Source organism: Humulus lupulus, chromosome 5 (genome assembly GCF_963169125.1).
Source record: "Humulus lupulus chromosome 5, drHumLupu1.1, whole genome shotgun sequence".
NCBI lineage: Eukaryota > Viridiplantae > Streptophyta > Magnoliopsida > Rosales > Cannabaceae > Humulus > Humulus lupulus.
In genome coordinates this window covers 37,150,595-37,166,858 of record NC_084797.1, presented here as the reverse complement: position 1 = coordinate 37,166,858, position 16,264 = coordinate 37,150,595, and the positions used below count along the sequence as shown (strand labels likewise).

General features: G+C 38.0%; 1 non-coding gene across 1 annotated transcript; it reads left to right on the top strand.

Moving 5' to 3' along the window:
• Window positions 1-11,932: 11,932 nt before the first annotated feature.
• On the top strand, window positions 11,933-12,039 carry LOC133781268 (small nucleolar RNA R71). Its single transcript, XR_009870051.1, has one exon. It is a non-coding gene; the product is annotated as a small nucleolar RNA R71 (small nucleolar RNA).
• Window positions 12,040-16,264: the final 4,225 nt, after the last annotated feature.

Genomic DNA, 16,264 nt, shown 5'->3' with positions numbered 1-16,264 from the left:
TTCTCTCTTAATAATAATATATCAATATCATGTCTCCAAATTACTATATTTTCACCATTAAGTTCGGCTACTATATTGCAGTTGTTTTCAGACATTTTAATTGAAAATAAATAAAATACAATAATATTATCATTTTAAAAATATCAATTATTTGGAAAGTAAACATGATGCATGAATGCAACAATTAAAACACATAAATAAACATTTATTATTCGACGATAAAACTACCCAACAAATAAAGTGTCGCCTTAGGGTCAGATAGCTTATAAGACAATCTTATCTTTAAAATTTAAAACTTAAAATAACTCTTTATTTTCTCATTTAAACATAAAGTACCGCTAGTTTGGTCAAGAAGCAAATATCCACCGCAAAATTTTAATTTCATCTTTGTAAGTGTAACCCATTATTTTGGAATTCATGACTTAACATAGAGAATGTCGCCTTAGGTTCGGTCAAGCCTAAAATACATCACTCATTACTATCTTTGTAAGAAGCCAACATTCATATTAATATGTCTAGAAACCTTCCTTAGGTGGACGGAAACAAAGCCACCTCGAGGCCCTATTCATATATCACGGTGTTGTACTAATAATAGAGACCATAGGTCACATTGAGATGTTCACCTTCTCCCATTTACTATATTAGATTTAAAATGTGTTTATTAAAACTAATCAATTAATTCCAAATTAATTACTAGTTTATTAATAACCCTATGAATGTAATTAATTACAAAATACATTCAAAACTATAAAAGAGTTCGTTTCTATGATTAAGTTATCTAGACAATTACCCATTACATTCATCTAACTTTACTAAAATACTTTTTAAATAAAGTTGGTTATCTTAAAGACCTATAAAATCTATTGCTTTTATTATGATGTGAGTTACCAAGTTTTAACTAATTTAATACTTAGTCATTTACATGCAATTGTTTTCTCCAAAACAATTCATATAAACAAATAGGACAATCCTAAATAACCATGTTTCTAAAAGATGCATGATTAACGAAAAACTGTGTGGGGTTTCATGAATGGCATGTAATAGACTAATGCATGATCATGTTATCAATCAAACATTAATGAACATTTATTTAAATAAATACAATAAATAAATAAACAATAAATGATGAACTGAGTACTATTACGTATTCCTAAATTTACAACCCTTGAAAAATATAAATAAAAATACAAAAATAGCCTTTGTAGCTTGCAAGACTCTCCAAGAATGCATCTTCTCTCTTTTAGGCTTTCTTGCTAATCTTAATTAGAAACAAATTTCTAATTAATTAATTTAATTAAAACTAACTTTTAAATAAATAACCATTTTTTCATCTTTTTAATTTATTTGAGTTTAAATGATTAAAGAATCAAATTCAAATAATTATTTAAACTTAAGATTTAAAATCTTAATCAACTAAAAGATATTTTATTTTCTAATAAAATAAAATAAGATAATTAAACTTTCAAATTCAAACAATTTAAAATTAATTAAATAAAATATATTTTGCACAAAATTAGGATCTAGGGTTTACAGACTTGTTGCACCAGAAATACTACAGTATTGCCGTCAGGGCGGCAAAGGTGAATGAGTTCACTGGATTAGCACTGGGCAGCATGACAGTTACTGATTATGCCTTGAAGTTTGACAGGCTAGAGAAATTTGCACTTGTCCTAGAGTTCATACATGCAGCTAGGCAAGACAGGTTTATTTGAGGGCTTAATGTTATGATAGCCTGAGATGTGAGGATCACATCAGTACCTGGGGAAACAACTTATGCCCAGGCAATTGAGAAGGCCCTCACTGTTGAGGAGGCAGAGAACAAGATTTGGAGGGAGAACGCTGCGAGACGGGATGTTCGCAGGACAGTGCCTCCACTTACAGGGTATGGTAGAGACGGAGGCCCCAATGATCAGAAGAGGAAGACCATGACACCTCGACCTCTGTTTGTCCTAATAGGAGGGGTCGAGGTGTCCAAGGTGGTTGCCAGGGAGGCGGTGAGACATGGAGAAGTTACCAAGAGTGTGCTAGATGCAGGAAGCGACATCTAGACGAATGCTGGGAAAAGGCCCATTACTTGTGCGGGGTGGTTGGACACCTCAAGAAAGATTTCTTGACTTTGAAGAAAGAGGAACCTAAGAAAGCGGACAGCTTGACTCCAGCTCGAGTGTTCACCTTGACACAGGCAAAGGATGAGGTTAGTCCCTCGGTAGTGACAGGTCAACTTTCTAGCGCTGGCTCTTCATATACTGTATTGATTGACTCTGGTGTTACATATTCATTTATTTCTAGTAAAGTTTTTGATAGATTGTGTAGGCCTAGTGAGTATTATACTGCAAGGTTTGGGACTATAGTGCCTACAGAGGAACTAGTAGTTTATAGGAGATGGATTAGAGCACTGCTAGTGATGGTGGACAATAAGGAACTATCAGTAGATTTGATTGAGTTGGGTATGGATGATTTCGACATGATTTTAGGGGTGGATTGGCTAGTCAGGTATGGGGTCATTATAGACTGCAAGAAGAAGATGGTGACTTTCGAGCCAGAGGGTGAGGACCTTTTTGTTTTCGTGGGTACTATTTATGGATCCTGCATTCTTATGATATCAGCATTGAGAGCTAGGGACCTATTACAAGGAGGTTGTATAGGTTTTCTAGCCAGTGTGGTGGATACCACTAGAGTCATGCCGGTGGGGCTAGGAGAGACTAGACTGGTATGCGAGTTTTTGGATGTGTTTCTTGAGGACTTACCAAGAATGCCACCGCACAGGGAGATTTAGTTCGTCATTGAGTTAGCACCAGGTACAGAAATAGTGTCGAGGGCACCATACATGATTGCTCCAGCAGAGCTAAAGGAGTTGAAGATACAGTTGTAGGTGCTACTAGATTTGGGATTTATCATACCTAGCTTCTCGCCATGGGGTGCTCTGGTTTTATTTGTGAAGAAGAAGGACAGGACTCTACGGATGTGTATAGACTACAAGGAGTAGAATAAGTTGACCATAAAGAACAAGTACCCACTACCAAGGATAGATGACCTGTTCGATTAATTGTAGGGTAAGACGATATTCTCAAAGATTGATCTTCGATCTAGTTATCACCAGCTGAGGATCAAGGACGAGGATATTTCGAAGACGCCCTTCCGTACAAGGTACGGGCATTATGAGTTCTTGTTCATGTTGTTTGGATTGACCAATGCCCCAGCAGCATTTATGGATATGATGAACAGGGTGTTCAAGGATTTCTTAGATCAATTTGTGATTGTCCTCATCGACGACATCCTAGTTTACTCTTTTTCAGAGGCAGAGCATGAGCAACATCTCCGACTGGCATTGCAGAAATTGACGAAGCATTGGTTGTACGCTAAATTTAAGAAGTGTGAGTTCTAGTTACTGGAGGTAACATTCCTTGGACATATTGTCAGTGGAGATGGGATTAAGGTGGATCCGGCCAAGGTGGAAGCAGTTAGGGATTGGCCGAGGCCAAGGAATGCCTCGGAGGTTAGGAGTTTCCTTTGATTAGTTGGACATTACAGACAGTTCGTGGAAGGGTTTTCGAAGATTTCCACACTGTTGACTGAGTTAACGTAGAAGAATCTGAAGTTCATATGGTCGGACAAAAGCGAGGGTAGTTTCCAGGAATTGAAGCGACTATTGATTACTGCTCCGATGCTGAGTCTTCCTTCAGATGGGGACAAGTTTGTGGTGTACTGCAATGCATCAAGACTGGGATTAGGATGTGTGTTGATACAGAGTGGGAAAGTTATTGTCTATGTGTCGCGATAGCTGAAGGAATATGAGCAACAATACCCTACCCATGATTTGGAGCTAGCAGCGGTGGTATTTGCGCTAAAAGTACGGCGGCATTATTTTTATGGAGAAAAGTGTGAGATATACTCCGATCATAAGAGTTTAAAGTATTTCTTCATCCAGAATGACCTAAATATGAGACAGAGATGTTGGCTAGAGTTGTTGAAAGATTATGAATGTGACATCCTTTATCACCTAGGAAAAGCCAATGCAAGGGCAGATGCTTTGAGCCAGAGGAGCCCAGGACAATTTTTTAGCTCGAAGCAGATATCGAAGGAATTGGCAGAGGAAATGAATAGAGCGAGGATAGAAATGGTTGTGGGCCAGTTGGCCAATATTACTTTACAGTCTACTCTCCTAGAGAGAATAAGATAGGGCCAAATGGGTGATACGCAGTTGCAGGAGGTTAGGAGGGATGTCCTAGCTGGAGTGGCTAACGGTTATTCCATTTCAGAGATAGGTTTGCTAAGGTATAAGGATCGGATATGTGTTCCGATGGATATGGGTATTAGATGAGACATTCTTGATGAATCCCATACTATACCATACTCACTCCATTCAGGCACCATGAAGATGTATCATGATCTACAGACTTTGTATTGGCGGCCTGGGATGAAGAAGGACATGGTTGAGTACGTAGCCAAGTGTTTAACCTGTCAGCAGGTAAACGTTGAACACCAGTGACCAGCGGGGTTGTTATAGCCTTTGGGTATTCCCAAGTGGAAGTGGGAAGATATTACCATGGATTTTTTAGGAGGGTTGCCTAGGATGGTGGGGCAATATGACTCGGTGTGGGTGATATTAGACAGGTACACCAAGTTAGCTCACTTTCTGCCAGTGAGGACGACCTATAGTGTGGATCAGTATATGGAGTTGTATGTCAGGGAGATTGTACGTCTCCATGGGGTTCCTAAGTCTAAAGTATCGGAACGAGATCCCATATTCACCTCCAAGTTTTTGGGTGATTTGCATAAGGCTATGGGAACTCAGTTGAAGTTCAGTACAACCTTTCATCCTCAGACAGACAGGCAGTCTGAGAGGACAATTCAGATATTGGAGGACATGCTTAGAGCATGTGTGCTTGACTTTGAGGGGTCTTGGAGCAAGTACCTCCCGTTGATTGAGTTCTCATATAACAATAGTTATCAGTCAACGATTGGAGTAGCTCCATATGAGATGTTCTATGGAAGGAAGTGTAGATCGCCCATTCATTGGGATGAGATGGGGGAGAGGATGTACCTGGGGCTGGAGATGGTTCAAAAAACTAATGAATCTATTGTGAAGATCCGAGCTTGGATGCTCACTTCATAGAGTAGACAGAAAATCTATGATGGTCCTCAGTGTAGGGACGTGGAGTCCTAGGTCGGGGACCATGTATTTCTGCTAGTTTCACCATTGGGAGGGGTAAGGAGATTTGGGAAAAAAAAAAAGGCAAGTTGAGCCCTAGATTCGTAGGAAATTTTAAGGTCCTGGAGAGGATCGGGCTTGTAGCCTACAGATTGGAATTTCCCCCGTCATTATCAGGAGTTCATGATGTGTTCAACATCTCAATGCTTCGAAAGTACATATGAGATACGACCCATGTATTGGAATATGAGGATCTGGAACTACGGACACATTTTTCGTATAAGGAGTGACCAATCCAGACCCTAGACATGAAGGATAAGTTTATGAGGAAAAAGATGATTCCTCTAGTCAAAGTCTTATGGAGAAATAGCAAGATCGAGGAAGCGGCTTGGGAGCTAGATTCGGCTATGCGGGATCAATATCCCGAATTATTTAGGTAAATTTCGAGGACGAAATTTTCAATAGGAGGAGATAGTTGTAATGTCCCAAAAATGCTAATAGGGTTTAGTGCCTTGATAAGCGTGCTAGGAGGGCATAATTGGACATATGTGTGATTAATCGATTAGATGCGCGACTACATGGCATGCATGATTTATATGATAATATGAGTATATTTATATGCATGTTTATGTGTATTAAATATGCATGTGGGCTGTTCTTGTTTATAAGGGCATATTTGTAATTTTTGGCCCATTGCGTGGATAAATGTGATTATATGTGCTAAGTGATTGAGACCACATTATTATGTGGATATATTCGTAGTATTCGGCTCGAGGCGATCCTAGTGAGCAGATTAGTGAAATAGTCACTGTAGGGTTTAATACCCGGCTCAAGGTGAGCCTAGGGGTATTCTAGGAAATTTAACCTATATTTGGGACTTATTGAGTAGCGGGTAAACATTTGGTAATTATTTGGGTATGTCGGGATTAATTGGAAATTTGTAAGATGACTTTGGAATTAGCGGGATACGGGGCAAATGACCGTTTTTCCCTTATGGGCAACAAAGGGGTTGAGTAATCATTAAGGGTATTTTGGTTTTTATGATTAAGGATATAGTAGAGTAGGCTTCAGGAAACAACCAGAACCCATTAGAAACACTTCTCAACACTCTCTTTTTCTCACTCTCACGTTCTCTCTCTCACCCTCTCTTGTGCTTGGAGGCTTAGGGAAGTTGTTGAAGGAAAATCTCAGGAATTGAGCTGGGAAAATTGAGGAATTAAGCCAGGAGCATACAAGGGGACAGTTGAGGATTAAAGTTACCACTGAGGTAAGATTACATTCTCTAATATGTTGAATTTCTGGTTGGGTTTTGGGCAGGCTTAGGGATACTTGAGTTAGTGTTTGAATTTGGGATTTAAGGAAGTTTGAGCTAGTGTTTTAGGCCATATGTGTTGTTTGTGAGGTGATATTGAGAGTTTTGGACATAGTATTGGCTTAGGTGTATGTTTAAATGGAATTTTGTAGCTTTGATTTGGGGGAAAAATGCAGAAAAGAAGCTAGGATTTATGGGTTCGCGGGGGCGCACCGCGACCCAGTTCATGGGCGTCGTGGCTCACATGAACCCAGAAGCTTTAGGGGCTAGCTATTTTTTAGGCGCGCCGCGGCCTAGAGAGGCAAGTCGCGGCCTGCATACCCTTAGGAGTTGGGGCTGGTGCCTCTGACTTGGGGGCGCACTGCGACCCTTAGGTCTTGGTCGCGGCCCGCATAGGCAGCCTTTGCCAAAATAGGGTTTTAGGCTCGAGGACTAAAACCTAAGCGCTCGGGACGAATTCTACTGCCCGGTTTAGTAGAATTTGAGGTCCTAGAGGCTAGTATTTTATTCCAAAGCATTCAATTTGATTAGATTTTAATAGTTATCCATTTTCTCCTATGACTAGGGTTACCATTAAGGCTCAAAATTGAGTATCGTGCTCGGGACCGCTATACATCTTTAGCTCGGGATCCGAGGTAGAATACTGCACCCGATTTGTGATTAGGTCTGAGATCCCCTGTAAATGAACATATGTAAGATTATAAATGTATTTATGATTAGAAATATTTGGATAGGAAGGTTAGCTCGTGCTGCTTTCGATTGTGTGCTTCGCAACTTGTATGTATGCCATGTTGATGTGAAAGTCTGGCCTAAGGGAGTCGGAGCTGATGTTAGGCATACTGAATTCATCTCGGCCTAAGCCGGGATTAGCTAAATAACTAGAGGGCTCGGCCTAAGGGCGTTGTCACCTAATTAATTGTAGTAAGATTGAATTATATGTTTAAATTAAATTGTTATTGTTGCCTAGCTTAGTACTTTTATTTTGTTGTTGTTTGAACTGGTTGATCTAAAGTTTACTATGCACACTCTCTTGTTATCTATGCTTGTTGAATTTAGTTTCTTGTTGAGCCTTGGCTCACGGGTTCTACGTGATTCAGGTAAAGGCAAGGGAATGTTGGACCAGCCATGAGGTTGAGAGCTTTGGGGGCAGTGTGTACATCAGCAGCTGCTCGACCGCCATGGCCGAGGGATTTATAGGGACTAGAGCCAAAAAAATTATTTTTCCATTTAGGCTATCTGCAGTTGTATTTACTTTTGAGGGTTGTAACCACCATGTAAACATTATTTTTGGGATCCCATGTATCAAACTTTTATTTTAATGAAAGTCACCTATTTTATGATTAAAATCTTTTAACCCTAACTTGTCAGTTGACTTTAGAATCACATTCATGTTCAAACGACTTGATTAGCAAGTCTTGCACTATTTTAAACACACAGTGTAACAGTCTTGGTTACCCAGGGTGTTACAGAAGATTTCCACAAGCAAGTACTAAGGAATCCGGGTAAGACAACTTATGATTTGTTTGGCTACAACACAATTATGACTAGTTTAGACAACTAAGATATAAGCTAAAAATTAGAACTAGTCTTAGAAGTTTTACTCAAGACCGTGGTCCTAGAGGATTCGCATACTCGTGACTAAGGTAAGTATTCTAGCTAACTACGGTGACGACTATGAACTCCAGCTAGCCACCAGGAACTAAGTAAGAAACCGGTTCGCCATCGATAACTATGTAACTAAGGTCGGTTGGCCACCGCAATATGTAAGAAGTCCGGTTTAACACCCATGACATAAGAGTTTAGTTAAACTCCATGACACATAAGTAAGTTGATTCCGCAATATGTAAGAAGTTTGGTATAACACCCGTAACAATAGAGTGCGGTTAAACTTTGTGACACATAAGTAAGTTGATTCTAGAATCAAATCTCTATGACTAAGAAAGTATGTCAAATTCTTCTAGAAGTCTAGGTAATCGGTGTAACCAATTTACACCCGTCGATGCTATGGTAAGATATGTTAAGATATGTGAAGTTATGTTTGATTGTTCCTCCGAAACACTAAGTATGTATGTTAAGATGAACGAGTCAGTAAGTATTGTTTGCTAAAATTGATACGCAAGTATACGTAATCGACACAAGTAATACAATGATAAATAAAGATCGTTCCCAGGGAGATTGATTTACTAATTACCAACAAATTAATTTTCTATTTCTATTTGGTCAACAATAAATTGGTTTAAAAAATATTAAAATAACAAAAGCAATAAACATAAAATAACACTATGAAAGAAAGCAAATAATTGTAAAAACTTCAAAAATAAAGAACTAGGGATTTTAATTTCATCATCTATTCACTTTATTATTTCGCTAATCAGACTTCACAATTCTTCTTCCTAAACTAATAGTGGATTAACAAAAACAATTCTTACTCTTTTTCTAGAAACAAAGAACTCAATATACATGTGGATTTTCTAAATTCATGTGATAAATTCCAACACATAAAAGGCATTGAACACAATAATCCTAAAACTACACAATTCATATAGGTATTTTCATCCAATACGAAAATTGTGATTATTCAATCATAACATAATCAATTCTCACTTTCCAGATTTTGAATCAAAATCATAAATCATGAAAATGGGGATCAAGCTATCACAAGCATTAAGAACATATCAAATAATTTAGAATAGAAGTGAAGAAAGAATCATGAAATCCTCATAGAAAACAACAAAGATCCAAGGGATTACATTAAGAACCCTAGAAAATAATTTAGTTCATAATCATCATTCTAAACATGAACAACAATGAAAAATAACATACAATTCAAAGGTAAAAGAAAAAGAACTCTAGAGAGTGAATGAAGATGCTCCACGATGTATTCCTTCACTTCAAAATTCGTCCCCCCCTCCATCCTCTTCTCTCCTCTCAAAATTTGGTTTAAAACCTAATTTTTTTTCTTCAGAAGAAATGTGGGCCACGGCCCAGCTATTCAAGCGCCACGGCATGTGCCAATTTAGGCTTCACATGGACGTTAGACACGTCGCGGCCCAACCTCTTCAGCGTCGCGGCCAATGTCAATTTTCTAGGCAGACAAAGCTAGGTGCATCGCGGCCCTCTGTTCCGGCGCCGCGGCCCATTGTCTATCCTCAAAAAATAGGCTTTCTGCCTTGGACCGAGCCGCGGGTCAACACCATAGTGCCGTGGCCCTTAACAATTTCTTCAATTTTTGTGATTTTGGTACCGAAAATTCACCGAAGCCATAAAATTTCTTGAGGATTCATCTTTTCACAGAATAAACACCAAAAAGAAAAAATTTCATCAGTTTTATGACAATTTTCTCCAATTGTTTTTTTCCTTTATTTATAAGCTAAAACCTGAAAACAAGCAAAAAAAAAGCATAATACTTCACTAAACAACTAAAAGATTAGTAAAAACTACCTAAAGCACAACCTAAACACAACACAAAACTAGACTCAACAAACTCCCCCAAAATTAACCTTTACTTGCCCTCGAGTAAAGACTCACACTAAACTCACAAAACTAGAAAACTCAAAAACACGGACGACACAAACTTATGAATCAAGTCAACAACACTGAATTAGCCACAATTTTAGAAAATCTCACACAAAAGTCCAAAATCCTGATTTGTAGAAACAATCCAGAATTTCAGTTAAACCACACTGACAACCTGATTTAATCCAAAAATGCCTATTCAACCATAACCACAAAAATTACTCAATAATAAGAATATGAACTTACAAACCAATAATTCACCCAAACAATTTCCAAAGAAAACCCCATATGAACCGTGTCAAACAATGACGAACTGCTCGACTACCAATTTCAACATTGGTTTTTCTCTTGGTGGTTTCCAAATTCCTACCACATTCACTTTACAACAAGTTGGAATATCAGTTGTTGCAAAAACATTAAATGTTACCTCTTCATTTTGCACTCGCATCTTCAACTCCCCATTTTGTACATCAATTAGTGCTCTCCATGTGGCTAAGTATGGTCTTCCCAAAATAATGGGAATGTTTGCATCTTCCTCCATATCTAGAATAATAAAATCATCATGGAATATAAATTTGCCAACCGTAACTAAGACATCCTCAATTACTCCACGAGGTTACTTAACAGAGTGGTCTGCCATTTGAAAGAACACAGTAGTGGAGCAAGCTTCTCCCAATTTCAGCCTCCAAAACATAGATAAGGGCATTATATTTACACTAGCACCTAAATCATATAAGGCCTTGGTCATAACAGTATCTCCTATTGAGCAAGGAATCGCGAAACTACCTAGATCTTTAAGCTTGGGAGGTAGTTTCTTCTGTAAAATAGCACTGCACTCCTCAGTAAGCACCACTACTTCATAATCCTCCAACTTCTTTTTTTTTTTTTTTTGACATGATTTCCTTCATAAACTTCACATAACTTGGCATTTGTTCAAGTGCCTCGGCAAAAGGTATGTTAATGTGAAGTTTTGAAAAAATGTCTAGAAACTTCAAAAACTTCTTGTCAAGTGTCTTCTTTTGAAGTCACTGAGATATGGAATCTTGATGTGGTGCTCATAACTCACTGGTGGCTACTTCTTCTCAATGTCTTCAATAACCTCTTCTTCTACCTTACCCTCATTCTCAACATCAACTTTTGGTGCAGGTTTAGACTTCTTGATTGGCTCTTCCAACTTCTTCCCATTCCTCAAAGAGATTGCATTACACTGCTCTTTAGGATTCACCTTTTTATTACTTGGAAAATTTCCTTAAGGCCTACTTTGTAACATATTTTCCAACTAACCAACTTGCATCTCAAGATTTCTGATGGATGAGCGAGTTTCTATCATAAATTGAGAGTGAGAGTTGGTCAGAGTTAACAGTGAAACTTGTAACTCATTTGTCTTCTCTTTCGCAATAGGTAGTACTGGTGGTTGTAACGGTGCCTAAGGTGGAGCTTGAAGCATAGACTGCTGAATTTGTTGAGGACCATGATTATTTCTCCATGCAAAATTAGGCTGATTTCTCCACCCTTGATTGAACGGGTTGGAGAATGGATTATTAGTTTGCCTATTGAAATTTCCCATCATATTCACCCATTCAATGGGAATGGAGTTGTTCATCTCAACTACCATGCACTGCTCAAATGGGTGAGGACCACCATAATTATGACATACCGCTTGGATTTGCATGACTTGAGTGGCCATAGAATTTTGCTGCAGTTTCTTGGTCAATGAAGCAACATGAGCAATGAGAGCAGTAATAGCATCCAACTCATGCATACCTGCTACCTTCTTATTTTTATCTCGTTCACTAGGCCACTGATAGTTATTCATGGCCATTTCTTCAAGCAATTCATAAGCCTCATTAGCACTCTTTCTCTTGAAAGCACCACCTACTGCAGCGTCAATAATGGTGTGAGTCATCCCACACAAACCGTTGTAAAAATTATGGACTATCATCCAATTTTCAATCCCATGATGAGGACACTTCCACAAAAGCTCCTTAAACCTCTCCCATGCATCATAAAGAGACTCTCCATAAAATTGAGAGAAGTTATTAATTTCCCTTCTTTACTTTGTGGCCTTGGATGGAGGGAAAAATTTAGCAATAAATTTCAGAGCTAATGCCTTCCATGTAGTGATTGAATTGGCTTGAAAAGAGTTCATCCAACTTTTAGCTCTATCCCGCAGTGAGAACGGGCACAATCTCAGTCTAATAACATCGTCGGTGACCCCATTATATTTAAAAGTTCCACACAACTCCAGGAAATTGGCTATGTGTGTATTGGGATCCTCAGTAGGATTCCACCAAACTAGATAGTAGACTAGACCATTTGCAGAATCTTCGGCTTAATTTCAAAATTATTGGCTGCAATTTCTGGCAGTTGGATGAATGATTGTACTCTAGTAACCGTGGGGAGTACATAGTCTTTGAGTGTGCAAACTGCTGGCTCACCAGCGTCTCCATTCAACCCATTGCCTTGATGTTGGGCCATTTCTGCTAACTGTTTCTACTTTCTGTTCTGTTTGCAATTCCTCTCAATTTCAATATTAATGGGAAAAAGATTGCCAGTCCCTTGACGTCGCATATACAAATTGGCACATGAAATTAAGATTCTCAAACACAACAGTTAGAGACAATTAATACCAAAAAATGAAATTAGAATAAAAATTAATTGTATTGATATTAATAAAAATCAATCCCCAGCAACAGCGCCAAAAACTTGTTCACTAAAATCGATACGCAAGTATACGTAATCGACACAATTAATACAATGATAAATAAAGATCGTTCCCACGGAGATTGATTTACTAATTATCAACAAATTAATTTTCTATTTCTATTTGGTCAACAATAAATTGGTTTAAAAATATTAAAATAACAAAAGCAATAAACATAATATAACACTATGAAAGAAAGCAAATAATTGTAAAAATTTCAAAAATAAAGAACTAGGGATTTTAATTTCATCATCTATTCACTTTATTATTTCGCTAATCAGACTTCACAATTCTTCTTCCTAAACTAATAGTGAATTAACAAAAACGATTCTTACTATTTTTCTAGAAACAAAGAACTCAATTTACATGTGGATTTTCAAAATTCATGTGATAAATTCCAACACATAAAAGGCATTGAACACAATAATCCTAAAACTACACAATTCATATAGGTATTTTCATCCAATACGAAAATTGTGATTATTCAATCATAGCATAATCAATTCTCACTTTCCAAATTTTGAATCAAAATCATAAATCATGAAAATGGGGATCAAGCATTCACAAGCATTAAGAACATATCAAATAATTTAGAATAGAAGTGAAGAAAGAATCATGAAATCCTCATAGAAAATAACAAGATCCAAGGGATTACATTAAGAATCCTAGAAACAAATTTAGTTCATAATCTTCATTCTAAACATGAACAACAATGAAAAATAACATAGTATTCTAAGGTAAAAGAAAAAGAACTCCAGTAAGTGAATGGAGATGTATTACTTCACTTCAAAATTCATCCCCCTCTCCGTCCCCTTCTCTCCTCTCAAAATTTGGTTTAAAACCTAATTTTGTTTTCTTTAGGAGAAATGCGGACCATAGCCCAGCTATTCAAGCGTCGCGACCGTGTCAATTTAGGCTTCGCGTGGATGTTAGGCACGTGCGGCCTAACCTCTTCAGCACGAGGCATGAGGCATGAATTTTGGTTATGAGGCATGACCATAAGTTTACCAGAACTTTCGCACGTTATTAAATTGTATGCTAGGGTTCAGTTTCATGAGAATACTATTCTTGGTTAGTTATCTGCCTAGTTACAGTTGGTTAGGTTCTTGCTCTGTTTATGTGGTTATGTTTGTTAAGTTGTTCTTGCTAAGCGTTTTGCATACCTAGTTGTTTCGTGTTGTAGGTTAGCCCAAAGGCAAAATGGATCAGTGAGCGCTAAATTTTATCTGCGAGCATGTACATGTGGACCGACCTTTTGGGAGTTTATGTTTTGGAGACTAGAACCCATACGATAATTAAGAATTTATTTTGGACTTCTGGAATGTTTTTGAATTATGACACTGTAATTCACTTTTAAGTATGTGCATACTTCCAAACTATTGCATGTTTTGAAAAGTTTTTTTTTATATGGTTTTTCGGTTACCTTATTTTTAGCAAATTGTTATGTTTTTCCGCAAATTATGTTAAGGAATTTTACAGAACATTACAATTGGTATCAGAGCACTAGGCTAAACCAGTTCTGTAGACAAACCCACATGTACATTCGCAAAGATAGACCGGCACTCACTGTAAGAATTGTCTTTTCATATTTGTTTCCTTGTTTTCTTTTATTTACCTCAATTTAATAAATTGCAGGTTATGGATGATATACCTGAGATAGGTGGCCCTGTGATAGGGAAGCTACCCATGATCCTTATGCCTAGGATCTATTATTATAGACTCTTTAATGATGAAAATCCTCGACGCTTCGAGTACAATCAAAGATGTTGGCATGTCCTTTGGCAATGGATGCATTACATGACTTGATAGGGCCAACACACTCGAGCGACTGAGAGTTTGATATGCCAGCACTTTTCTGAGAGGCTCTGCACAAATATGGTTCCGTCATAGACGTAGGCGGCTGGTTCACGAGATATGGGATGATTTCTGTAGGAAGATCAAGCTAGTGGTTAGGCCATGGATTGGCCTATCTCCATGGTTGATAGCATACCTTGAGGCAGAGTGGTAGAGCTAGAAGAAAATCCTGAAGAAGATCCAGAGGAGGATTCAGCTGAGGGCCAGGACACAAGGCAGCTGGGAATGGCATTGTTTGGGAAGTACCTGAGATTTCAAATGAGAATTTGGATTGGGACATCTGTGTCTATTAGGATAGTGATCGTTCGTTTTATTATCTTTTGTGAAAAACACTATGGTTTTCAAATTTCAATGTTTCGTATTTCTTTTTTATTGAGGGTCATATGTTAGAAACACTAAGCCCCGACTAGGGTTATATTCCTTTCCTATTAACTTTTGTAAACCCTTTCAGACTTTGCATTGACTATTTATGTTATGGTTTGATATGTTTAAATGCAATCTTCATCTAATGGTTGAGTTCTATGATTGGATGATGATCACTTGTGCAAGAGTATCATGCGTTTGCTGCTACTAGCTTGTTACTTTTAGTAATCACTCGTTGTTTTCTATATACATAGGAACTCTTCGTGGCTCATAATACTAGAGCCAGGGCAGGTCCTCAAGCCAATAATGTGCAAGATCCAGTAGAGAAACCGGCTATGAATCTGCAAGTTCCAACAGGTCGAGGTCGAGGTAAAGGTCGAGGCCGATTGAGTGGCCAAGGCCGAGGTCAGGGGCGGATCAAGGAACTAATCTTGTTTCTTAGATGGAGTAGCTCCGTAGTGATATGGAAGCTCAAAATGCTCGCATAAAGCGGGGCCATAAAAGGTAGGTGGACTCTGATGCCCGCCAAACAGAGATGTTTCAACGTTACTTCAACGCCTCCCAGCAGCACCAACTAACAACCAGAATGAATCAGAAGTAGTTGCGACTGAAGTAGTTAATTAGGATCCACCGGTTGGTGGGGCATGGGTTAAACCACAAATTGAGGCACTGAGGGTGGCCCAACATAAACCCATCTCTAAACGGCTTGGTCGCCAGATCCACCCACCTTTGAAGGTACTGCTGACCCTGTGGTGGAAGAAGAGTGGATCAACATACTAGAAAGGATCTTCGATTTCATCAAAGTTACTGAACATGAAAAGGTGGTTTGTGCAATTTATATGTTGAGAAAATATGCATGCATCTAGTGGGATGCTACAAAGAAGGGTCATAATGTAGAGTCCAAGAACTTTACTTAGCTAGTTAGATAGTAGTAGTAAAAGTAATAACTAGTAGTAGTTGTAGTATGTTTATTACTGTGGATTTTGGTTCAAGTCGAGACTTAGTTGGACACTCATAGCAACACTTGTAGATTTTATAAGTTTAACCTATAGTTTAAGAATATTAATTATAACCTAAGGTTTTATTAATATGACTGATTATGGAGATGATATTTATTATACTATAAGGTTTAGATAGACCCAATAAGATAATAACACTTGTCATATGTATGTTTAATGAGAAATTAAGTATTTTTGAGGAATAGTTTATTAATAATAATATTTGAAAATCCTAGAGTCTGCTAGCAGCTTTGAAATCATTATAGGACTTAGTCAAGGTTGTTTACTCAATTCAAATTAGGCTGAAAAAGTGTAATTACATGTATAATATTTCAGCGTGTGCCGATATATCGCAGCTCTAGGGG